Genomic DNA, 24,307 nt, shown 5'->3' with positions numbered 1-24,307 from the left:
GGCCTCCAGGAAATGCTCACTCCTTGCTTGCCTGCTCATTTCTCTTTCTCTCTGATGGTGATGACTCGGAGACACACAAGCACAGGGATGGTGCCCCTGAGTTCTGGAACCCTCTATGTCTTCTGCAGAAGATCTTAGTAGAGTACTGGAAATGGTCATCTGCTTTTTTTTCCTTTTTCTTTTGTTTTTTTTCGAGGTAGGGTCTCACTATAGCCCAGGCTGACCTGGAATTCACTATGTAGTCTCAGGGTGGCCTTGAACTCTTGGTGATCTTTCTACCTCTGCCTCCCGAGTGCTGGGATTAAAGGCGTGTGCCACCACGTTTGGCCAATTAAAAAAAATAATTATTTATTTATGAGAGAGAGAGAGAGAAGGCAGAGAGAGAAGGAGGAAGACAGGGAGGGAGAGAGAGAAGGAGGAAGACAGGGAGGGAGAGAGAGAGAATAGGAGCGTGCCAGGCCCTCCTGCCACTGCAAATAAACCCCAGACATGTGCCATTCTGTGCTGTGGCTTTAATGGGTACTGAGGCATCGAACCAAGGCTGACAGGCTTCATAAGCAGACATCTTTAACCACTGGGATATCACTCCAGCCCTCATTTGCTTTTTAACATTTTTGGTATTGGGCTGATTTCTGTTGGTTTTTGCAGAGTAATACCAGATATATAGAGGTTTTGTTTTGGCTGCTGTGGTACAGTGAGTTCAAAAAGGTAGATCTTGGGATACCTAACCCATCTCTCTGGCATTGTTACACTTCAGATGCCCCAACAAAGATGTTTTCTAGGACTGAGGAGGCACGGACTTGGTACTTATTCTGATGCTGCCCTTTCCTCCTTGCCTCACCTCGCCCTTGCCTCTCCTCTCTCTTCCTCTCCTCTCCTCTTTTCTCCTCTCTTCCTTTCTTCTCCCCTCTCCTCCTCTTGTCTCCTCTTCTCCTCTTCCCAACCACTCCCATTTTTCCTTCTCTTCTCTCTCATTTGCAGTATTTTTTTAGTCTTTTCTTTAAATTTTTTTATTTGAAAGTAACAGACAGAGAAAGAGAGAGAGAGAGAGAGAGAGAGAGAGAGAGAGAGAGAGAGAGAGAGAGAGAATGGGCATGCCAGGGCCTCCAGCCACTGCAAACGAACTCCAGATGTATGCCCTACTTTGTGCATACGGCTTACTTATGGGTACTGGGGAATTGAGCTTCTAATGGGGGTTCTTAGGCTTCACAGGCAAGCTCTTAACCGCTAAGCTATCTCCCTAGCCCCAATTTTTTAGTCTTTTAAAAAAATTTATTTACTTATTTAAGAGAGAGGGAGAGGGAGATGGAGCGAGAGAAGAGAGAAACAGAGAAAGCATGGGCACGCCAGGGTTTCTTGTCACTGCATATAGACTCCAGACATGTGCCATTTTGTGAGACTGGTTTTCCATGGGTGCTGTGGAATTGAACCTGGATGGGCAGGCTTTGTAAGCAAGAGTGTTTAACTGCTGAACCATCTTCCCAGTCCCCATACAGTATTTTATTTGAAAGAGAAAGAAAGAGGCAGAGAGGGAGAGAGAGAAAGAATGGGCATGCCAGGGCCTTAGCCGCTGTGAACAAACCCCAATCACATGTACCCCTTTGTGTGCACGTGTGGCATTGCGTGCTTGTGTTGCTGTGTCTGGCTATGTGGGACCTGGAGATTCAAACCTGAGTTCTTAGGTTTCACAGGCAAGCGCCTTAACTGCTAAGCCATCTCTCCAGCCCCCCATATAGTATTTTTAGACCCTCAGGATTTGTGTGTGAATTTTTCTGCAATAATACTGTTCAAATCACCAAAATTGCCACTTGAGAGAGAGAGAGAGAGAGAGAGAGAGAGACATGTGCATTTCTGCAGAGTGTCTTCAAGGTGACTGGGGAGTCCCTGCAGAAAGAGGCCAGGGACTTGGTCTTATTTGGTGTATATATTAGTCACCTGTGAGAGAAGGGATGCCTTCTTGTTCCCAAGGGGTTTCCTATCTACTGCTTCACCTCAGCCTGTGCTGATGCTCAGGAAAGCAGCAGCCAGTGTCCTTGGGCTAATGTTCTCCAAGTCCCAGGGGAGGCTGAGTTTGTCCTGTGGCAGCTTTGACGTAGGTTGCACTTGCCACCGAGGCTTCAGACTATACCTGCTAAAGAACGGCTTCATCTACGGTGAGCCCTCAGGGGCTCTGCCAGGCTCCCTGCCTCTTCCCTTCCCTCTGCTCACCCTACAGGTGGTCTTAGCATTGCCGATGGCAAAGGTTCTAGCAGTCCTGTGTAGGACTGTTGGAATGGAAGGGCTTAAGGAGCCCCCCGGTTTATCAGTGGGGACTGTCTCACCCTCAGTGAAAGGCAAGAAGCAGCAAATAGTGCCAACCTGATGGGCGCCCATGACTCTGTCCGACCTTCCACTTGACCTTCCACAGCAGGCGTGTTGCCCTGGCTGCTCAATGTTTCCCACGGGACAGACCTTCCAGCTGGTAATGCAAGAGTGGCAAGAACAGTGAGTGACTGCTCTGGGTCCATTCCCTTTCTCCACTGCGAGCATCTCGCTGGGAGGGCGGAGGCCACAATGCCAGGAGATGACTGCTTGGTTCTGGCCCCATTCAGATGGTCAGAGGATGGAGGCATCAGACTACACTTTAGTGCTGGGGACTGTGACCCTCGGGTGGGCACACAGAACAGGCAGTTGTCCCTGGTGCCGTGCCATGGAAATTCAGTCTTCTCTGTGTTGCTCATTAAGCTCACAGGCTGCACCGACATGTGAGAAGCCACCAGGCCATTTTTCTTAAATCTCCAATCCTTCCTTCATACTCACTGGGTCCCCCAAATCCCCAACTACTGTAGTTACATTCCCATTGCTGTGATAAGACACCCAATACAAAGCAACTGAAGGGAGGAAATTTTTTTTATTTTGCTTAGAGTCTCGAGGGGAGGCTCCATGGTGGCGGGGGAAAGCCTGTAGAGAGCAGAAGCCACAGCTGGTGGAAACAACAACAGGAGGAAGAATTGATGTCTGGCAAGAGGGAGCTGGCTGTTAACACCCCAAAGCCCACTCCCAACAACACACGTCCTACAGAAAAGCCCCACCTCCCAAATTTGCCACCAGCTGGAGAACAAGTCATGCAGACACATGAGTTTATGGGGGCATCTGATTCAAACCCCCACAACAAGCTTCCCACCCGATTGTCCATTTGTGTCCCTAAAAGTTACCCTTCATAGTCTCTCTCCACATGTCCTTTCTGTTTTTAAATTTATTTTTATCTATTTACTTATATGAGAGAGAGAAAGAGAAAGACAGAGGCATATATAGAGTGAATGGGCACCTCAGGGCCTCCAGACATTTCAAGTGAACTCCAGACTCATGCACCGCCTTGTGCAGCTGGCTTACGTGAGTACAGGGGAATTGAACCTGGGTCCTCAAGCTTTTCAGGCAAGTGCCTTAACCACTAAGCCATCTCTCTAGCCCTGTTTAAAATAAAATAAAATAAAAAAGCATTTATGGGCTGGAGGGATGGCTAAGCAGTTAAGGCCTTTGCCTGCAAAATAAAGGATCTAGGTTCAATTCTCCAGGACCCACATTAGCCAGATGCACAAGGGGGAACATGTGTCTGGAGCTCGTTTGCAGTGGCTGGAGGCCCTGGCGTGCCCATTCAATCTCTCTCTCTCTCCCTCCCTCCCTTCCTCATTCTCTGTCAAAGAAATAAATAAAAACAAAAATATTTTTAAATGCATTTATTTTTTTGAGCACACATGTGCAAGTGCATGTTGAGTGTGTGTGTGTGTGTATGTTTCTTCTAAATGAACACCAGTTTTTTTTTTTGTGGGGTTTTGCTTCTGGCTTATGTGGGTGGCTTAGGACTTGAATCCAGGCCAGCAGGCTTTGCAAACCTTTAACCACCAAACCATCTCCCCAGTCCCTGCCCCCCAGCATTCCCTTTCATCAGCATTCAACTCTTCCTCAGTTCACTCATGCTCTCCTCTCTTCTAGCAAGTGTCACCCGGTGATCCTCATGGAGGGCACAAGAAGCACCTTTCTTTATGGACCCTCGCTTCCTGCTCTGGGAACACTGGGATTCAACGCCCCGACCTCTTCTTACCTGCTCACTGCTCTGGTAGGCACACCCACGGGGCCCCTTTGCACTCTGCTTGTGAGCATTAGCCCGCTGCGATATCCTCTCTTTGGGCCCCATTGGCCAGTGGCTTAGGTCCCTTTTCCACAGGTCTCTATACAATGCCTGCGGGGTTGGCATGTCTGAAGGCACCCCCCACTCTGGGCACACTTTCAGAATCTCCCTTTGCCCCCAGGAGCGTGTGTTTGGGCTTGCTCTTGGTTCTAACCTTGAGAACTTTGCTTCTGCACATAACAGATGTTTTTGGGCCTTGGAAATAGTTGTGGATGGGCAGTCATTTCTAAATGTGTCTCCACAAGGACTTTCTGGTCTTTAGTTAGTTATTCAGCCCCAAAGCAAGTGGGCTTTTTGGGATTCTTGCCCCATCCTTCATCAATCTCAGCTGATGCCATGAAATCTTTTCCAGTGTTTGCAATCACCTAGTTTTGTGTGTTGTGTGAGGTTCTTACTGTTCTATTTATTTATTTTTATTTTTCATTAAGAACATACTCTGTATGGATACATCATGTGTTGGTGCCATTTTCTCCCACTTCCCTGTCCCCATTCTGCAGGAAGCCCCCCTCAGTGGGGTTGCTGCTATTCCCCATGGGGCTATGGGTTATGCATTATGGGGAGCATCAGTCAGTTATTGGGGGGAGGGAAGGCAGTGCCTCTGGGCATGACATCTCAACCTGTCATCCCTATCCAGTGCATTGTCATGAACGCAATGTTGAAGGGACCTGGAAAGATGACATTTGTATGTCAATTGCAGACATCTCACACACACACACAGTCACATGGCTATAGGTTTTAACCTGGTGAGAAAGCCTTGACCTTCAAGTTACCAATGCTGTGGTATCTGCTCTGACACCGGCCCTGCCTCTGACTGCGATGGGCCAATTAACTTTCTATCTTGAGGTTTTCATTTTCCTTTTTTTGGTTGTTGTTTGCAAGGTAGGGTCTCCCTCTAGCCCAGGCTGACCTGGAATTCACTATGTAGTCTCTGGGTGGCCTCGAACTCTCGGTGATCCTCCTACCTCTGCCTCCCGAGTGCTAAGATTAAAGGCATGCACCATCACGCCCAGCTCCATTTTTCTTTTTAAAAAAGCTGTAAAATACTGATACTTTGCTTCTTCATAGGTAATGAGTAGAAGTACATTTACAGCATATTTAGGAATAAGTGACTTATATGTCATTGTCCACTCCTTGGAATGGGCTTCATTTTTAAAAATGAGCATCTTTCTCTATTTTTCTGGTACACACACACACACACACACACAATTTTATTTATTTATTTATTTACTTATTTAAGAGAGAAGGAAAGAGAGGCAGAGAGCTATAGAGAGACACAAAGAATGGGCATGCCAGGGCCTCCAGCTGCTGCAAATGTACACCAGATGCATGTGCCAGCCACCTTATGCCTCTGGCTTATGTGGGTTCTGGAGAATCAAACCTGCGTACTTTGGCTTTGCAGGCAAGTGCCTTAACCACTAGGCAATCCTTTCAGCACCACCCCCATTTGTATATGTATATATATATATTTTTAAATTATTTATTTGTTTATTTGAGAGCAACAGACACAGAGAGAAAGACAGATACAGGGAGAGAGAGAGAGAATGGGCGCGCCAGGGCTTCCAACCTCTGCAAACGAACTCCAGACGCGTGCGCCCCCTTGTGCATCTGGCTAACGTGGGACCTGGGGAACCGAGCCTCGAACCGGGGTCCTTAGGCTTCACAGGCAAGCGCTTAAACGCTAAGCCATCTCTCCAGCCCCATTTATATATTTTTGAGTGTTCTTTTTTGGGACAGGGTCTCCTGTAGCCCAAGGATTAAGATCCTGGGTTGTAGGCTGGCTGCTGGGAGAAAATGTTGTTTATACAAATAACATTAAGGTGTAAGTGAAAGTGAGACCAGACAGATATTCCCAGAGACATTGTACTTGCAAGTAGACATTTGAAAGCAAGCAGGCGAACCAGTATGGCTTAATCTCCAGCCATGTAAATGGGAAAAAGCATTGTGTCCATGGCTGTCCGTTCTGTCAATGTCCCGAGTCCTCCTGACACATGACCTCCTAAGCTCTGCCAGGGCAAGGGAGGAAGGCAGTCCCAGAGAGGCTGGGCTGCGGGTCACACCAGGCAGGTAGGCATCAGAACTTGGAGCTTTGCTTTTACTATATCTGCAAGGGATTACAGAAAAGATGTGCTGTGATTGGCAAGTGAAAATGTGGCCCCAGAGGCTCATGTGTTTGAGCACACGGTCCCCTAGCTCACGGTGCTACTTGGGAAGGTTGTGGAAGCTTTAGGAAGTGGAGCCTTGCTGGAGGAAGTGGGTCACTGGGAGGAGGGGAAGGGCTTGAGGTTTTTGTAGCCCGGTTTCAGTTCTTTAAAAAATCGTGCTTGGGCTGGAGAGATGGCTTAACGGTTAAGCGCTTGCCTGTGAAGCCTAAGGACCCCGGTTCGAGGCCCGGTTCCCCAGGTCCCACGTTAGCCAGATGCACAAGGGGGCGCACGCGTCTGGAGTTCGTTTGCAGAGGCTGGAAGCCCTGGTGCGCCTATTCTCTCTCTCTTCCTCTATCTGTCATTCTCTCTGTGTCTGTCACTCTCAAATAAATAAATAAATAAATAAAATTAAAAAAAAAAATCGTGCTCACGAGTGTATGTATTCCTGTGTGCATGTTCATGTGCATGTGGGAGTGTGGGAGTATGCATGCCACAGCATGTGTGTGTGTGTGTGTGTGCACGCACATGCACACGTGTGTGAGTCAGGGGACAATTTTTGAGCCAGTGTTTGCTTTCCACCTCGTTTGAAGCAGGGTTTCTCTCTCTCTGGATCTCACTCTGTTATTGTTCTTTGCTGAACTCATTGCAAACCTCCAGAAAACCCTCCTGCCTCTGCCTTCCCATCTGTCATTACAGAAGCCTGCCCCTGGCTTTTTCCACACTGTCTAGGGAGGATTGCGTTCAGGCATCCAGGCTGGAGTGGTGAGTCTTTCTTTATCTATGGAGCTGTCTCCCTATTCCTAGGAATGGAGTTAGTTGCTGAAAGTCAGGCAGTTACTTGGGAAGAAAGGCAAGGACACGGGCGTACGCCCGTGAAGGGGCGGTGGGCACCCACTGTGCCTGCGTGTCCCGTGAGTTTCTTTGCTCACAGGATGAACTCACAGTTGTGCTTTGCATTTTTCAGTGGGGAAAAAAATAAATAAAAAAGCAAGCAAGTGTTCCTGTAACCTGAGCCAAGGGCTATGCCTCCAGGAGGACAAGTCTCCTTCACGAACAAGCAACCAGTAAGGGTCCTAAAGACCCTGGAGTTGTCCGGGCCCTAGAGAATCACTTTCAGATGTGGCAATGCCACCTCTACATGCCATGCAAAGGACCCTTGTGTTTTTTTATGCATGCGTGTGTACAGCAGATGCCCGTGCCACCTGCACATGTCTGCAGAGAACAAAGAGGTCTCTGGGTGTCTGCCCTCCTCCACTGCTGTTTCTTTAAGCCAGTGTCTCACTGCAACCTGAGCTCACCTTTTCTCTTTTGTTGATCAACTGGTTGACCAGTGAGGACCAACCTTCTTTCTCTCTAGCCCCAACATTAGGGTTTCTTTGTTTTGTTTTGTTTTGCTTTTGACATAAAGGAAGTCATGAGGGCTGGAGAGATGGCTTAGCGGTTAAGCGCTTGCCTGTGAAGCCTAAGGACCCCAGTTCGAGGTTCGGTTCCCCAGGTCCCACGTTAGCCAGATGCACAAGGGGGCGCACGCGTCTGGAGTTCATTTGCAGAGGCTGGAGGCCCTGGCGCGCCCACTCTCTCTCTCTCTCCCTCTATCTGTCTTTCTCTCTGTCTGTCGCTCTCAAATAAATAAATAAAAAAAAATTAAAAAAAAAATAAAGGAAGTCATGAAACATTTAAGATGAAGTCAGTTACATGGTTATGTGTGTGCCAGGACTGGAGCTCTGCTTTGAGTGAATGTGACCTCTACCTCCAGAGACCCCACCGTGACCGTCACCACGAGCCATCAGAGGGCCGAGGTTGCGGCATGTCCCCTTTGGTGGAGGAGTGAAATTGCCTTTTCAAAGACAACATTACAACATGTTTTTTTCCCCCTTCATGGTCAGTTATAGATTTGTCCTGCTATTAATCAATGTTCCACTTTCATTTTAACACATCTTTAGGGAAAAGTCATTATGGAATAGTTGCCCTAAGTTTTATTTTTCTGAAAACCAATCAAGCCAACTCCCCCCAAAAAGTTTTAGGTGCACAAATTATACAATTCAAAATACTCCACTTTTTGTTTTTGTTTTTGTTTGTTATGATCCTGCTCCAAATGTGCTACAAACATAGTAGGAAGCTTTATTTTCAAAAGAAAAAATCCACTTAGATTTCTCATTTGGCTTCAGAATTTCACAAGAAGAAAATTAACTCCTCCTTGCTGGCCTTAAGGTCACCAGCTTTACTGGGCATCTGCTGGTGTCCTCTTGGAGTGTCTTTTTTTTTTTGAGCCTGCTTTGAATATTAGCAAAAAATCCATATGGATCCAGCTAAGGGGAGAAAAAGAATTAGCTGTAGCCATAAAGATAATTAATCTTTGTTTGAAATGATATTTTCCTTTCAGCTGCCATTTTTCATGTGGAAGCGTTTGGAGGCCCTTTCATGGAGGTAGATGCCAAACGAAGAATGCTACTTGAAATTGCTTAAAACCCTTCCTGCTCCATTCCTGCATCGGTATCGCTCCCTCCCCACACCCAGGCCTCTAGGGAATGGTTCTAATTTTAAAGAGATTGCCTCCTGCATTCCTGGGGTGCGATCCAAGGCCACTCTTGTCCAGGACTCACCCCAAAATGAGAATGGGTGACCACACGGTCTGAGATGCTCTGAAATGGACTATGTGTGCATGTGGGGTGGGGTGGGGAATGTCCCTCTCAAATTGTCCTTGTGACTGTTGATAATCAACATGGCTGTGTCAGCTAGAGCCTACAGATGATCTTTCCTCCCTGTCTCCCACAGAGCTTCCCACTCTTTTTCTTTTTATTCTGGTCTTCCGATGAGCTCTTTCTATCATTGAGGGCTTTGCTTAATTAGATATTCAAATGACTCCGAGCAGGACTGTTTCTTCAACTCCTAGCAGCGACAAACACCTAAGCAACATACTGTTGGCGGCATTTAATCAACGGCAGTCAATTTATCATTTTCACAGTTTTAGTGAGCGGTTATGAATCACTAAAATCACAGGTATTGTAGATGCAGCGTTGCGGCGTTATCATTAGCAAATACGTGGAGCGCACGGGGATGACTTGGTAATTGAGTGGGCCTAATAAGAATACATCATTTAGCTGCGTGTGACAGACGGCTCTCCACACACAGGCGTGGAAGACTCACGTTTTGCTTAATAAATAAATTACACAGCCGATGTATTATACATAATTTGTGTCCTCGTGGATTTGAGTGATATATGACTCATGGTCCAAGTCATTTATTTATTAAGACTAACCATATATATATTTACATATATATATATATAAAACTGACTTCATCTTAAATGTTTCATGACTTCCTTTTTGTCACAAACAAACCATATATATATATATATATATATATATATATATATATATGTATGTATGTATATGTATATATATATGGTAGGAGGGGGATTTAAAACTCCAGGGTGAGGTCTGCCTGGTAACTGCTTCAGTGGCTGAATTTGATTGGCCAGTAAGTGGGGTGTGCCGAGGGAGTTACGTAGCCCAGGTGCTATACCACCAGTGATCAGCTTCCTTCCTATGTGGGAGGGAGGAGGAAAGGAACCCACCCGGATGCTTGTGTGGTGGGCCAAGGATTACTCAGATTTCAGAGATGATAGAAATAAAAACATTCCTAAGACTATCTGAGGGCTCAGTGGTTCAAGTGCTTGCCTGCAATGACTCACCACTCTGGTTCGATTCCCAGTACTCATGCAGAGCCAGATGCACAAAGTGGTACATGCATCTAGAGTTTGTTTGCAGTGGCTGAAGGTACTAGAAACCCATCTATCTATCTATCTATCTACCTATCTATCTATCTATCTATCTACCTACCTATCATCAATCTGCTATCTACCTATCTATCTACCATCTGTTTATAAATAAATAAATATGTACTTAAAAAAACACTATCTGAGGGCTGGAGAGATGGCGTAGCGGTTAAGCGCTTGCCTATGAAGCCTAAGGACCCCGGTTCGAGGCTCGGTTCCCCAGGTCCCACGTTAGCCAGATGCACAAGGGGGCGCACGCGTCTGGAGTTCGTTTGCAGAGGCTGGAAGCCCTGGCGCGCCCATTCTCTCTCTCTCCCTCTATCTGTCTTTCTCTCTGTGTCTGTCGCTCTCAAACAAATAAATTAAAAAAAAAAAACACTATCTGAGGTAAAAATATTTGATATCAGATGAACTTTTGGGAGCTTTCTAAATGGCAAAACGGTTTAGCAATCTGCTTTCTAGAAAACTGATACAAGAGGGAGCCGTGAGGTATTACAGCATGTGGCCTAGCCAGATGGCAAAAAACAAAACAAAACAAAAAACCCAACAACAAACAAACAAACCTGAAGCAAAGACAATGTCCTTAGGGCTGGCTATTTTCCTGGTGTGCCTGTGTTAGGAGCCAGAATTTGACTGTAATAATGGAGCCCAATTGTTTCTTAGGGGTTGTTGTAACTTCTTAGGGTTTTGGGATGATGTCAGTGTTTGGCCAAGGGGATTTGGGCCTGTGTCTTCTAATGTGGTCATTCTCTGTGTTATTGATTATAGATGAAACCAAATATGGATGATGTTCTAAAGAGAGGCATGAGATGTGATGTATATCTCAGTTCCTTTTTAACGTGGTGCTGGAGCCTCCAAAATATACATGGATGGAGGAGTTAGTGAATGAAAAAACCAAACAAACAAACCATACCAGACTCTCAAGCCCTTTGTGGAAGATAGATTGCAAGTGCCTTCTCTTCTGTGCTCTCACGGTCTTTGGAACTTGCCGGGGCTTTGCCCAGCTCCACCATTAGAGCTCTTCTTACTGCGAAGTCCCTGATCATAGCAACAGGTCTCCCCCGTGTACCCATGTCCGGTCTCCCAGCCTTACTTCTTCTCCTGTCTTTGTCCCACCCACTGACGGAACAGTACTCTGCAGATACTTGCCATCAAGATGCCAGGGACCTAGATCAAGACTGGCAAGTGTGCAAGGCCTCGGGTTCAAGTCCCACCACAAAGCACTGTTGTCTGATGAAGTCTAAGTGAAAAATCAAGCCCTGTGGAGTTCCTCAAGCCTCCTGAGCTAAGCCATTAAGCCCCTGGGTTGGCAATAGCAACAGGGAACCCGCATTGACTATCTCATACATAAGCCCATCGTGATAGCGAATATCGATTGTCAACTTGACAGGTTCAAAAATCACCTAGGAGACATACCCGTGAGCCTGTCTGTGAGGGTGTTTTTAGACTGGGTTTATTGATGTGTGACTTATAACTGGCCTGAGCATCGGAGGTGTGCCCCAACACACAGAGAAAGTGTCAATGAGTTTTCTGGAAGAGTCATTGGCTCTGGCACTCTGGAAAAAACAATCTCTGTCAAATGGTGACCTGACTTCTAAGCTAACCAACCAGAGCACTCAGCCATCACATATGACAGGGAATTCAACCTTTACAGAAAGGAAAAGGAATGACAAACCCTAGGGAGTAAACAGGGTCAGATGCCCAGAGCCATCTCATTCTAGGAGTTATATTGTCCAAATCTCAACGAACTACTATGGGATGCACAAAGAAATGGGTAAGTGTGGCTCATACTTGGAAAGAAATGAAGCCAAAAGAAAGTATCCTTAAGGTGGCCCAGATGTTGGTCTGACTAGACAAAGAGTTTAAGTTGGCTATTACACATGTCAAAAGCTGACAGCCTCTTTTGCTCCTGCCCCAGTTCATTATTTGACCTGGGATATGGCAACAGCTGCGGAGCCAGAGCCTAACTCACAGTGACTCCTTCCATCTTCTTCCTGTAGAGCAGTGAGGTGAACTGTCTTAACATGGAAGTCAGGTTGTGCAACTGCTTCCATACCATTCATGTTAAAATAGCTAAAAATGAAAGATAGAAATATTTTTTTAAGGTGCCAGAGAGATGTCTTAGTGGTTAAGGCACTTGCCTGCGAAGCCTAAGGACCCATGTTCGACTCTCCAGATCCCACTTAGCCAGATGCACAGAGGTGAGGCAAGTGCAAGGTTGCACATGCCCACTAGGTGGCGCTAGCATCTGGCGTTGGATTGCAGGGGCTGAGGCCCTGGTGTGCCAGTTCTCTCTCTCTCTCTCTCTCTCTCTCTGTCACTCTTTAAAAATAACTAACTAAATAAATAAAATAGATGGTACTGGAGATCATGTCAGAATCCTACAGGGACGAGGGTCATGGACTCCAAGGAGAAGCTCCCACTAGTCTTTGGCCAAAAGAGAGGCTACACCCACTGCAATCTCTCCTAATTAACACTACTTTTCCCCTTTAACCCGGGCTGCTCTCACCCTCGCTGGAGAATCTGTTTCCTCTTTCACAGAAGGCAGTGAAAATTGGGAAGTACAAAAATCCACCAACGTGACAAGAAAAGACAGCTGACTTTCTGTCAGGGGTTAAAGCCACCTGCTGCACCTGAGCCAGGGTCCAGGTGAAGTCACAGGGGCCGAGGTGAGTTAAGCCTGAGTGCTGTTCTCCCCGCCAGCCTGACAACCTGCCTCAGGTGATGGCGACGGGTGCTGAGGACACTCAAAACACACCAAAGCAGAAGTCCAGCCTTTACTGGGAGCTCAACACTCGAACAGATTTAGAACACAACCTGCCACAGCTCAGGGAACTCTGCAGAAGAGGACATGGAAAGATTGTAAGAGCCATGGGGTGGGGAGGAGTTTCTAGAGGCAGTGACCCCCCCCCCCCCCCGCCGGTCCACCCATAATGACTGGCTGCTGCGCTCACAACTCGTAACCCGTTAACCCACGGTGAATGCCAGCAATCCCACGGAGGATTACCCTCAGCAGAGTGGGAACAGGGATAAGGGCAATGGTACCAACACGTGATTTGCCCATACAAGGTTTTTACTTGATGAAAAAATACATAAATAAAAAATAAAACAAAGCAAACACCCCCCTCCCCGAACACACACAGCTTTGTGATGATTTCACAAGGGACCCTGATGAATCAATTCCAGCTGCTTCTCTGTTCCCGGTCTTTGATGATTGCTTCTCCCGTGAATCCACCCCTTCCTCCGTCTGTGGCCAAAGCCCACCCTCCGAGCCCAGCCCTGCTCCTCTCTATGTCTGACAAGCACATCACCAGATGGTCTTCTCAGCCCTTCTCTTCCTTTAGGCTATACCTTTTCACACACTACTTCCTTGATTTTTTTCTAAGACAGCATGCTCACACATGACTAGAAAGGTCGATGAGTTCCTTGTTTCTTTCAATCCCTTCCTTCTCTAGAACACGAGACTGGTGAGATGAGGGAAGAAGGCTCTTACACTACGACGCTATTTGAATACCTGGTTCACACTAAAATGTTCGCAGAATTGTGGCTGCAGTGTACTATGAGCTAGTGATTTTGCATGGGATTTTATGGGACAGTAATTAGAGGGACCTGCTATTGTCTTGTGGGAGTGTTCACTGTTGCTTGGGGGTAGCAAGCAATACTGTCTCTCTTACCACTTTGGAGCACTGAAGTGGAGAACGGAATGCTCTCTCCTTACAACGGGGAAGGCCCAAGTGCCTGGTGTTTACGCAAGTGAAGTTGGGTTTCTGTGTTTGCTGAGAACATCACATCTACTTCTGCTGAACTCGCTCTCTCTCCTCTGTTGCTGGAGAAACACTGTCTCCCGGGTATGATTTCAGTAACCCAAGTGTTTCAAACCTCAGTGGCTTGCACCAGCCAAAGAGAAGAATACCAGATGTCTGGAACAGTTGGAGTTTGTCATGCCATTGCTGCTCATTCTGCCTGTGCATGCCCAGGGTGCAAGCCACCCGTGAGCAGAGATAACCATGGAAGCTGGTGGGTATTGTAGACTTCAGATCCCATGAACAAAACCAGATTCCGGTTTGGTTTCCCTTCTGCCATTTTAGATGATAGATTTTTTCAGGTGGATAAAGTCTGAAATTGGGAGAAAATTTGAGGTTTTAAAAAGTATTTTATTTATTTATGTATTAGAGAGAGAGAGAGAGAGAGAGAGAAAATTGGCATGCCAGGGCCTCCAGCCACTGCAAATGAACTCCTGAATCACACATGCCACCTTGTGCATCTGGCTTTACATGGCACTGGGGAAGAGAACCTAGGTCCTTAGGCTTCACAGGCAAGCCCCTTAACTGCTAAGCCATCTGTCTCAAGCCCGGATTTGAGGTTTTACTTTACATCCATTCAGATGTTCATGTGGCATCGTCCCATGCTTTGTTGAGTGCTGGAGTGCTGGACGTGTAAGGATGAGGTCTCAGCCCTTATAGAACATGCATCTTGGGCTGGAGAGATGGCTTAGCGGTTAAGTGCTTGCCTGTGAAGCCTAAGGACCCCGGTTCGAGGCTCGGTTCCCCAGGTCCCACGTTAGCCAGATGCACAAGGGGGCGCACGCGTCTGGAGTTCGTTTGCAGAGGCTGGAAGCCCTGGCGCGCCCATTCTCTCTCTCTCCCTCTGTCTGTCTTTCTCTCTGTGTCTGTTGCTCTCAAATAAATAAATAAATAAATAAAAATTAAAAAAAAAAAGAACATGCATCATATTAAATGTAGAGATAAACATAGGATCACAATCCTAATTAAAAAAAACCTGCAGAAAACAAAAATGAAGTCAAGAGACACAAGGCAAGATTATTAAATAGGAATACTATGCTGATCTTCACAGATGAGACTGGGGAATTCTGCCAGTGGCCATTGGCCATTCTTTCCCTCCTTAACCACAACACAAGAGCCCCAAGATACCAACCACTGCCGTGAGTAGTCTCTCAACCCAGGGTCTTTCCTTGCTCAGGTTCCTTTTTGTACAAGGGCAAGATGTGTTCATTTCCATTTTTCTTTCTACTTAGCTCACCTTGAACCCCTGAAGACACTATGGATGCATCAATATTAAAATCAAATTCCACGTAACCAGTAGAACTTTTCAGCAGGGACATGCCCATGACACCCTCCAGGCTGCTGCCCTTGTGACTCAGTCACTTGCTATCGGAAAGCTCAACTGAAATTTGGATTCTTTCTGATTTATTATTATTATTATTATTTGTTTTGTTTTCAAGGTACTTTCTCGCTCTAGCCCAGGCTGACCTGGAATTCCATGATTATTTTTTACTGTCATCTCTGACACCCTCTTGCTAAGCCAGGGCTAACGGGAGGGGAGTAAAAGATAAAAGAGGAAACACAAAATGTCTTGGCCCTGCAGACATGGAGATAAATTTAATAATTTAAATTGACCCCAGGGCCTTTATAGGGGATAATCCTGGTAGTAGATGACCCAGAGATTACTAACTCACTTTCTTTTTTTTTTTACGACTGCGCCCACCAATGTATCTCTGTCTCTATGTGTGGGGAGTACTTATCTTTTCCATATACCCAATAACCAGAGACAATGATTACATTATTCATAAGATATTTTTACCTGAAGTGATAAGGCCCACAGCTTTAGTTGTTATTTCCTAATCTATTTTTTCCCCCTCCTTAAACTGGCACCTTTCTTTATAGCCCTAGGAATATCCTTAATTTTTATATTAAAAATTGTCTTTTCCACATAAAATTTTCTTTTCTAGTGGTTGATTTGGAAAAAAAAAATTAACATCACAGGATAAACAGTGGACATTTAAAGGCGGGAGGCTCTGTGCAGGGAATGGGAGAGGAGGGGGAGAGAAAGGGGTTACAAGGAGATAGAAATGTGGCCAGCTTGCGTAACACGTGCAGCAGGCTGCTGGGGTGACCTCTGCCCCCAGCAGCCTGCAGAGCTGCGGGGAGGAAGTTGCTGGCCTCTCCGTGGTTGCTGTGCACCTCTCTGAGAGCAATGAGAGCTGCAGAAGCCATCCTGGTCTATGGGGTTGTCCTCATCCTGCAGTTTTGTGCTTAGTCTGATGGGTTGGAGGCTGCTCTGGAATCCAAAGCCCATGGACAAGAGCCTTGTCTTTACAACGTGACTGTCCGACAGAGATGGAACTCGCAACCCGTTCTTTGGGGATAAAGTAAGTGGCAGATGTGTGGCAAGGTGCTTGTCCGCTGCCCGGCTTTCCTGACACTCCTTCAGGTTTCCTCCTGAGGCTCCTGGGGTCTGCTGAGGGGAGCACATGTCCTTGCTGAGGTTCAAGTGCAACTGGGCTCTCCGTGTGGCCCTCTGTTGGGAAGGGAGGCTCTTTTGGAAGAACTACACTACATGTCTTGTGTGCGTTATGGAAGGTTTTGTCCACTAGTTGCTTGGAGCAAGGTGGTTTATCTTCATGGAGAAAAGTCGGACGACCAAGATTTTGTCCTGGATTTTTCCCCTTGACCTCGAGCCTTGCGTCATAAAATGTCTTGGTTGTACATGAACAGGATGCATCCATTTTCCCCTCCATTTTTCTCCTATCATTATGCCTTTTTATATATTTAGTATTTATTTATAGGAGAGAGAGAGAGAGAGAGAGAGAGAGAGAGAGAGAGAGAGAGAGAGGATGAGAATGGGCCTGCTAGAGCCTCCAACTGCTACAAGTGAAGTCCAGACGCATTCACCACCTTGTGCGTCTGCCTTATTTGGGTACTGGGGAATCGAACCTCGGTCCTATGGCTTTGCAGGCAAGCGCCTTAACCACTAAACCATCTCTCCAGCTCTGTTATGCCCTTTTAATGAGCCTGAAGTTTGTATTCTTTTTTAACTATTTTATTTTTATTTATTTATTTGACAGAGAAAGAGGGGAGACACACACACACACACACACACACACACACACAGATTGAGAGAGAGAGAAAGAGGGGGGGGGGGAGAGAATGGGCATGCCAGAGCCTCTAGACACTGCAAACGAACTCCAGACATGTGAGTCCTCTTGTGTATCTGGCTAACGTGGGTCCTGGGGAATTGAGCCTGGGTCCTTTGGCTTTGCAGGTGAATGCCTTAACCGCTAAGCCCTCTCTCCAGCCCTGAAGTTTGTATTCTTAAAGGAAAGAAACCTTCTTTGACTCAGCTCTTCCTCTTATTTATTTATTCTTCTTCACTGGTGTATGTTCATTTTACATGGTACTGGTCTTTAGGATGGCCTTTAAAAATGTTAGTTGCTTGTGAATGTGCGTGAGCACCCACGTTTACGTGGAGCTCACAGGACAGCTTTGGGGTGGCGCTCACCTGCCCACCATGCTGGAGGCAGTCTTTCTCACTCTGGACTCTCGCTCCACTGCTCTTTGCCGTGAGCTTCCAGGGAATTCTCCTGTCTCTGCCTTCCATCTCATTGTCAGAGCCAGCGTGCAGGGCTTACAGAAGCCCTCCATGACTTCTGGGTTTTATGTGGGGCTGGGGATGTGACTTGGGTACTCCATCCTGAGTGGCAAGCTCTTTGTCTCCTGGAACCATTTCCCCAGCCCCCATGATGATATTCTATGACAAGAATATAATGCGCGTTGACCATATGCCCTACTACCCCTACCTTCCCCTTTCTCCTTCCCACTGCCCATTAGTTCCTTTTATTTCCTTTCTATCTATCTATCTATCTATCTATCTATCTATCTATCTATCTATCTATCTATGTATTCCAACCTAGAGAAAACACAATATCTGCCTTAAACTGACAAAATTTGCTAAATATGATAATCTCCAACTATATCCATTTTCCTGCGAATGACATAATTTGGTATTTTTTCTCTTCTTTATGACCCTTACTCTTGCCTATCAGTTCCCTTCGATCCTTCTAAATGTGGAGGTTTGAACCGGATGTCTGCCATAAAGTCATGTGTTTTGTACACTTGGGCCACTAGGTGGATGGCAGCTTGGGAGGCGGAGCCTTGCTGGATGAGCTGTGTTTCAGGGTGGGCTTAAGGGTGTGAAAGCCAGCTCCCTCTTGCCAGATCTTGGTTCACTTTCCTGCTGCTGTTGTTTTCCACCTGCTGTGGCAGAGGTGATGGCCAGCCTCTGCCCATGCTATGCTTTCCCCTGTCATCATGGAGCTTCCTCTCTAGACTGTAAGCAAAAAAAAAAAAAAAAAAAAAAAAAAAAAAAAAAAAAAAAAAAATCCCCAAACAAAAACAAAAACAACAACAAAAATCCCCTTTCCTCCCATTGGCTGCTTTTGGTTGGGTGCTTTCTCAGCAATGAGAAGGCAGCCACAACAATGAAAGACCTTTTATTTTATTTATTTGAGAAAGAGAAAGACACAGGAGAGACTGAGAGAGAGAGAGATTGAGATAGAGAGAGAGAGTGAGAATGGTCATGCCACTGCAAATGAACTCCAGATGCATGTACCACCTTGTGCATTTAGCTTATGTGAGACCTAGGGAATTGAACTAAGGTCCTTTGGCTTTGCAGGCAAGTGCCTTAACTGCTAAGCAATCTCTCCAGCCTCTCTTTTCTTTTTCTTTTTTTTTTTTTTAATTTTTTATTTATTTATTTGAGAGCGACAGACACAGAGAGAAAGACAGATAGAGGGAGAGAGAGAGAATGGGTGCGCCAGGGCTTCCAGCCTCTGCAAACGAACTCCAGATGCGTGCGCCCCCTTGTGCATCTGGCTAACGTGGGACCTGGGGAACCAAGCCTCGAACCAGGGTCCTTAGGCTTCACAGGCAAGCACTTAACCGCTAAGCCATATCTCCAGCCCTCTTTTTGTTTTTTAATTAAATTTTTTTTGTTGACAACTTCGATAATTGTAGACATGGTAATTCCCCCTCTCCCTCCACTTTCCCCTTTGAAACTCCACTCTCCATCTTAGACCCTCTCCCTCTCAATCAGTTTCTCTTTTATTTGATGTCATTATCTTTTATTCCTATTATGATGGTCTTGTGTAGGTAGTGTCAGGCACTGTGAGGTCATGGATATCCATGGCCATTTTATGTCTGGAGGAGCATGTTGTAAGGAGCCCTTCCTTTGGCTTGTACATTCTTTCTGCCGCCTCTTCTGCATTGGATGTATTTTCTGTAAGGAACATGAGGCATACTCTCGGGGGGGTCAGGCTCCTCTTCCTCCCAATGGAGCCATCCTGCCACCATCGTTCTCAGTGACAGCCTTGGTAATGGCAAGAAAATTTCAGAACATGTCTCAGAGCCACTCCAGTGATTCCAGGAATCCACACTTACACTGAAATGGGTACTCCAAGGCAATCTTACACTTCTGTTTTTAGATAATTGCTTTTACACTCTTGAAGCACTTCTTTCCATAAATATTTTGAGGGTTGTCCTCTAACATCCAAGGTAGTTTGAATCAGATGTTCCTCATAAACTCACGTGTTTTGAATGCTTGGTGCCCAGTTGGTGACAATTTGGGAAGGTGGAGTATTGCTAGAGGTGGTGTGTCACTGGGAGCTGACTTTGAAGTTTATTAATTTCTAGTCTGTCAATACTACTGAGCTCATTCTTTTTATTTTTTTTTTAAATTTTATTTTAGGGAGAGAGAGAGAGAGAGAGAAAGAAAAAAATAAAGAGAGAGAGAGAAACAAGAGAGAGAATTGATGCACCAGGACCTCAGCCACTGCAATGGAATTCCAGACGCTTGCACCACCTAGTGGCCATGTGCGACCTTGAGCTTGCCTCACCTTTGTGCATCTGTCTTCTGTGGGATCTGGTGAGTCAAATACGGCATGTCCTTAGTCTTTGCAGCAAGTAAGCAATCTCTCCAGCCCTCTAGCTCATTCTTGCTGTTCTCTTCCATAAGCTGTGGCAAGATTGTGATGTCCAGCCTCTGCTCACAGACCTCTTCCTTGCTTTCATGAAGCTTCTCTTCAAGACTGTAAACCAAAAAAAACCCTCTTTCCTCCCATCAGCTACTTTTGGTTGGGTTTTCTCTCCCAGAAATGTGAAGGTAGCTTCAACAATAACACACTCATACTGCAGTGTCCTTCCAGTGTAGGTTTATAATCTCCTTATGCAGACAGATAAGACACAAGCTACAAGCCTACAATGACATCAGTGTGACCAAGACACTGCCACGGTGCAGTTGAACTGAACAGAAAGTTGGTGAGTGTCTGTCTTTTATGTTGACTGTAAGAATCATGAGGAAAGTTGCGTGAAATTCTCAACCAAGCCCCTGATACTTACTCAGTGTTCCATCAAAATTAGCTATTATTCTTATTTGCTATTGTTTTTTTTTTCCATTGAAAATGCCACTATTTTTTGTTCTGGGAGGAATACAAATGTGATTAATCTACTCACTTCAGGAGGGAGTTAGGGCTAGCATGGCTGGCTATAATTTTTGAAAAAAAAATTAATCTCTTTTATTAATAATTGTCAATTTGGATGTTGCCAAATGCACAAAGTGGTGCATGTGTCTGGAGTTCTTTGCAGTGGCAAGACGCCCTGGCATGTCCATACGCTCTTTCCTTTTCTCTTTCTATCTCTCAAATAAATAAAAAATATCATTTTTGATGGGCTGGAGAGATTGCTTAGTGGTTAAGGTGCTTGCCTGCAAAGCCAAAAGTCATAGGTTTGACTTCCCAGGACCCAAGTAATCCAGAAGCACAAGGTGGCACATGTGTCTGGAGTTTGTTTACAGTGGCTAGAGGCCTTGGTGTACCCATTCTCTCTCTCTTTCTCTCAAACAAATAAATCAAAATAAGAATATTTAAAAAATAGTTTTTGAAAATGAAATAGAAAAAATAATTTTGTATTCTTAATGACAAGGATTATTTCTAACCCCTCCAAATAAAACTACTTAACTATCAACAGTACACACAAACACGCGAGTGTCTGTCTGGGTAAGCACATGTTCACGTGTGTGTGTGTGTGTGTGCGCACACACACACACATACACACACACACACTGGAGTATATGGGGTTTGAAAGGTAATAGCTTGAAGATTTGTTTTTGTTTCCTGATCAGGGATTGCTATTTTATAACTAAAAGGAAAAAAAAATCAATGCTATTTTCATCTGATGCTTAACAAAGGAGAAAAGCCTTCAGTTGTAGCCAGAGCCAGCTTTGTCCGCTGTGAGATGCCCCATCATTTTCTTCCCCCAGGAGCTATAAATTCATATCTCCTCAAGGACCATATTATGCCCTATGTCTTTACTTATTATCAGTGCATATTTTAGAGTGGTGCTAAATATCGGCACATTTTATTAGTCTGATAAACAATGTTGGGCTGGTGGGTAAAATGTGTTGTCAACGGTGATTTCTCTCTTCTCTTCGGCACCTTTTTAATTTTATCCTGAGCTTCCAGAGATCAACCTTGAGGATATCAAGTCAGACTGCAGCTTAGCTTTTATTCCTGTTCTGCCCACATTGATGAGTTAAGAATGGGATGGGAAGCAGTATTTATTCTGTAGTAATACCCGAACATATCATAAGGGACCGTCATTTTCAGAGATTTGCAGAATACCTTCGTGTCCTTGGCCTTGATCTTTGACCTTGCAGGATCAACACCCTGACAGTGAGTTGAACTCTTAGATGGTGTGGTCCCTTTAAAAGGAATGGATTCTCATCTGTGATAGGGAGACTCACTGTCAGCTGAGAGATGGAAATCAAGTTCCTTTAGGCTTCAACCACCAAAGATCCAGAGCTCTGTCTATACTCCAGGGCATCTCACAACACCAAAGCAGTATGTGGAGGAGACATGATGGTCTGTGTTTAGTCTGTAAGCACCCGGTGGATTGCAATACCCTGTCATGATGCCGTGTAGCGTCTGGAGATGGGCTCTGTGTCTCGTGTCTCTGAGTCTTAAATCAGATGTTGGGTTCACTTTGATTTTGGGGAGAACTTTTCTCGTTGCAAATTTTAAATGATGTTTATAATTGGAGCCAGGTTAGGAGCCGTCTCATTTTGAGAGGTGAAAGTACATACAATTCAATTCATTCATATCTGATGACTGCTTCTCAGACTTGGTTTGAATGTGTTTTGCCTACTGGCTCCTGTAACATCTCAGCCCCATTCCCCCATTTGGCCATTTTCAGTAATGAACACTGCTTTACTCTGAGTTTTCAATGTCCAGGATTGTTCCTTTAGAACTTTTTGTTGGTATTCAGCTTAAGCATACCCCCCTCCACACCATCCCATATATTATTCAAGCTAGATTTGTTTCTCAAGAAACCTTGAGTCATTTCTGAGGTAAGATGGAAGATTCTAAATTTCTTTCTTTCTTTTTCTTTTTTTTTTTTGTTTTTTTTGGAGGTAGGGTCCCACTCTAGCCAAGGCTGACCTGGAATTCACTGTGGAGTCTCAGGGTGGCCTCGAACTCACAGAGATCCTCCTACCTCTGCCTCCCGAGTGCTAGGTTTAAAGGCGTGTCCATAAGGCACCAGCATGAGACGACTCAGAATAACCCAGGATGCATTGTACTCCAAGGAGAGAAATAAATATTAGAAATGTCACAAAGGAGTAGCAGGACAGTTAGAAAGAGAAGACTGGTGCGGTGAACAGAGGCAAGACAGCTCCAGCTCCAGCTCCAGCTCCAGCTCCAGCTCTGGTTGGGGACAGAAGCCTCATCCAATAGGTAGACCAGGCAGCCCTGGTGAAGAGAGAGTGGCATTCAAGTGGGCAAGGCTGAGTGGCTACGACCTTATCATCTGGGCATCACTGCAGAGTCCACTTGCCTTGAGCCTGAAGTCAGTGGGTGGCCCGACCTCTGGAGCCCGGGATCTGCTGTGAGGATCAACGCTCTGGGGAGACAGAGAACTCTCAGGGTCTCACCGGGAACTTGACTTCCACAGCCTCACCTCTCCAGCAGGGGTTAGGATGCTGAGCAAGGTTTTGAAGATAGGAAAAGTAGTCCACCTGCACAGCAGAGCTCAGTGCTATGCTTGTGTCCCCGACTCCCAACACGCTTGCGTGACACCCCCTGACTCAAACATGCGCCTCCCTCAGGTGACCAAGCAGGCAGTCTTGGGAGGACGTGAGAACCTGCCCAGCCTAGAGTCCATGAAGCTCAGTGCGGTCAGCAGAGGCTCCTGCGGTACCAAGAACAGACGCTTTAAAGGGCAAATGGTGAACATCTGATATTTGACTGGCCTAAATAAAAAACAAAAAACCCAAGAGACTCCAACTGCAACTAGCCCACCTACACCTCCACCTACCACTGATTTTAGAGGAAGCAGGAAGAGGATTTGACACTGCTGCATTATTGCTCTGTTGTTTCTTGACCCTCCTGTTATGTCTTCTTTCTTCTTACTGTAATTTTGGTGATATTTGGTTTTGTTTTATATTTTAAACATAGCTTTTATGGGCTGGAGAGATGGATCAGCAATTAAAGCACTTGCCTTCAAAGCCTAATGACCTGGGTTCAATTCCCCAATGCTCACGTAAAACCAGATACACAAAGTGGCACATGCATCTGGAGTTCGTTTGCAGAGGTTGGGGGCCCTGGTGTATCCTTTCGCTCTCTGTCTCTCTCTGCTTTCTAATAAGTAAATAAAATATTTTAAGAAGCTTTTATGTTTTTATTTAACTCTTTGCCTTTCATGTAATTTTGTTTATAAAAAAAATAATATAATACTGAAAGCCTTTCTTGCTTCCCAGCTATCTTGGTGGATGCTATTGGTTGGAGTCTGTCTGGCACCTAACGCAGGAAGTTGGTGGCCTCAAAGAAAACGAAAAAGTCTCTGGAGTCCATCAATTCCAGGCTCCAACTTATTAAGAAAAGTGGAAAATACACACTAGCGCATAGACCTTGCAGACGATCAGACAGGACAAGCAACGTTGGTCATCCTTGTCTACAGCTGCCTGGTTTTGAGGAAAGCTGAGGTGGAGTACTATGCTATGATGGCCAGATCTGGTGTCCATCAGTACAGTGGCAATAATATTGAATTGAGCGCAGCCTGTGGGAAATACTACCGAGTGTGCGCACTGCCCCCCATGGGTGCATTATATTATCCGACATGATTAGAAACGTGCCGGAGCAGACTGGTGAAAAGTAAACCGTGTAAGATTTTTCTTTAGTAAAATTTTCCAGAAACATTTTATTTTTTTTTTAATGCTTTGCATCCCTGTGCGTCTGGCTATGTGGGTCCTGGAGATGCGATCATGAATTCTTGGGCTTCTCAGGAAAGTGCCTTAATTATTAAGCCATCTCTCCAGCCCAGGGGGCACACACGTCTAGAATTCATTCGCAGATCTGAAGACCTTGGGGCA

The 24,307-nt window shown here is 45.6% G+C and overlaps 1 pseudogene; it reads left to right on the top strand.

Moving 5' to 3' along the window:
* LOC123455116 overlaps positions 1-24,093 on the top strand; it is a 149,795-nt pseudogene extending 125,702 nt beyond the window's left edge.
* Positions 24,094-24,307: the final 214 nt, after the last annotated feature.

This window comes from Jaculus jaculus, chromosome 15 (assembly GCF_020740685.1).
Source record: "Jaculus jaculus isolate mJacJac1 chromosome 15, mJacJac1.mat.Y.cur, whole genome shotgun sequence".
Lineage (NCBI taxonomy): Eukaryota > Metazoa > Chordata > Mammalia > Rodentia > Dipodidae > Jaculus > Jaculus jaculus.
This window is presented reverse-complemented; position numbering and strand designations above follow the sequence as displayed.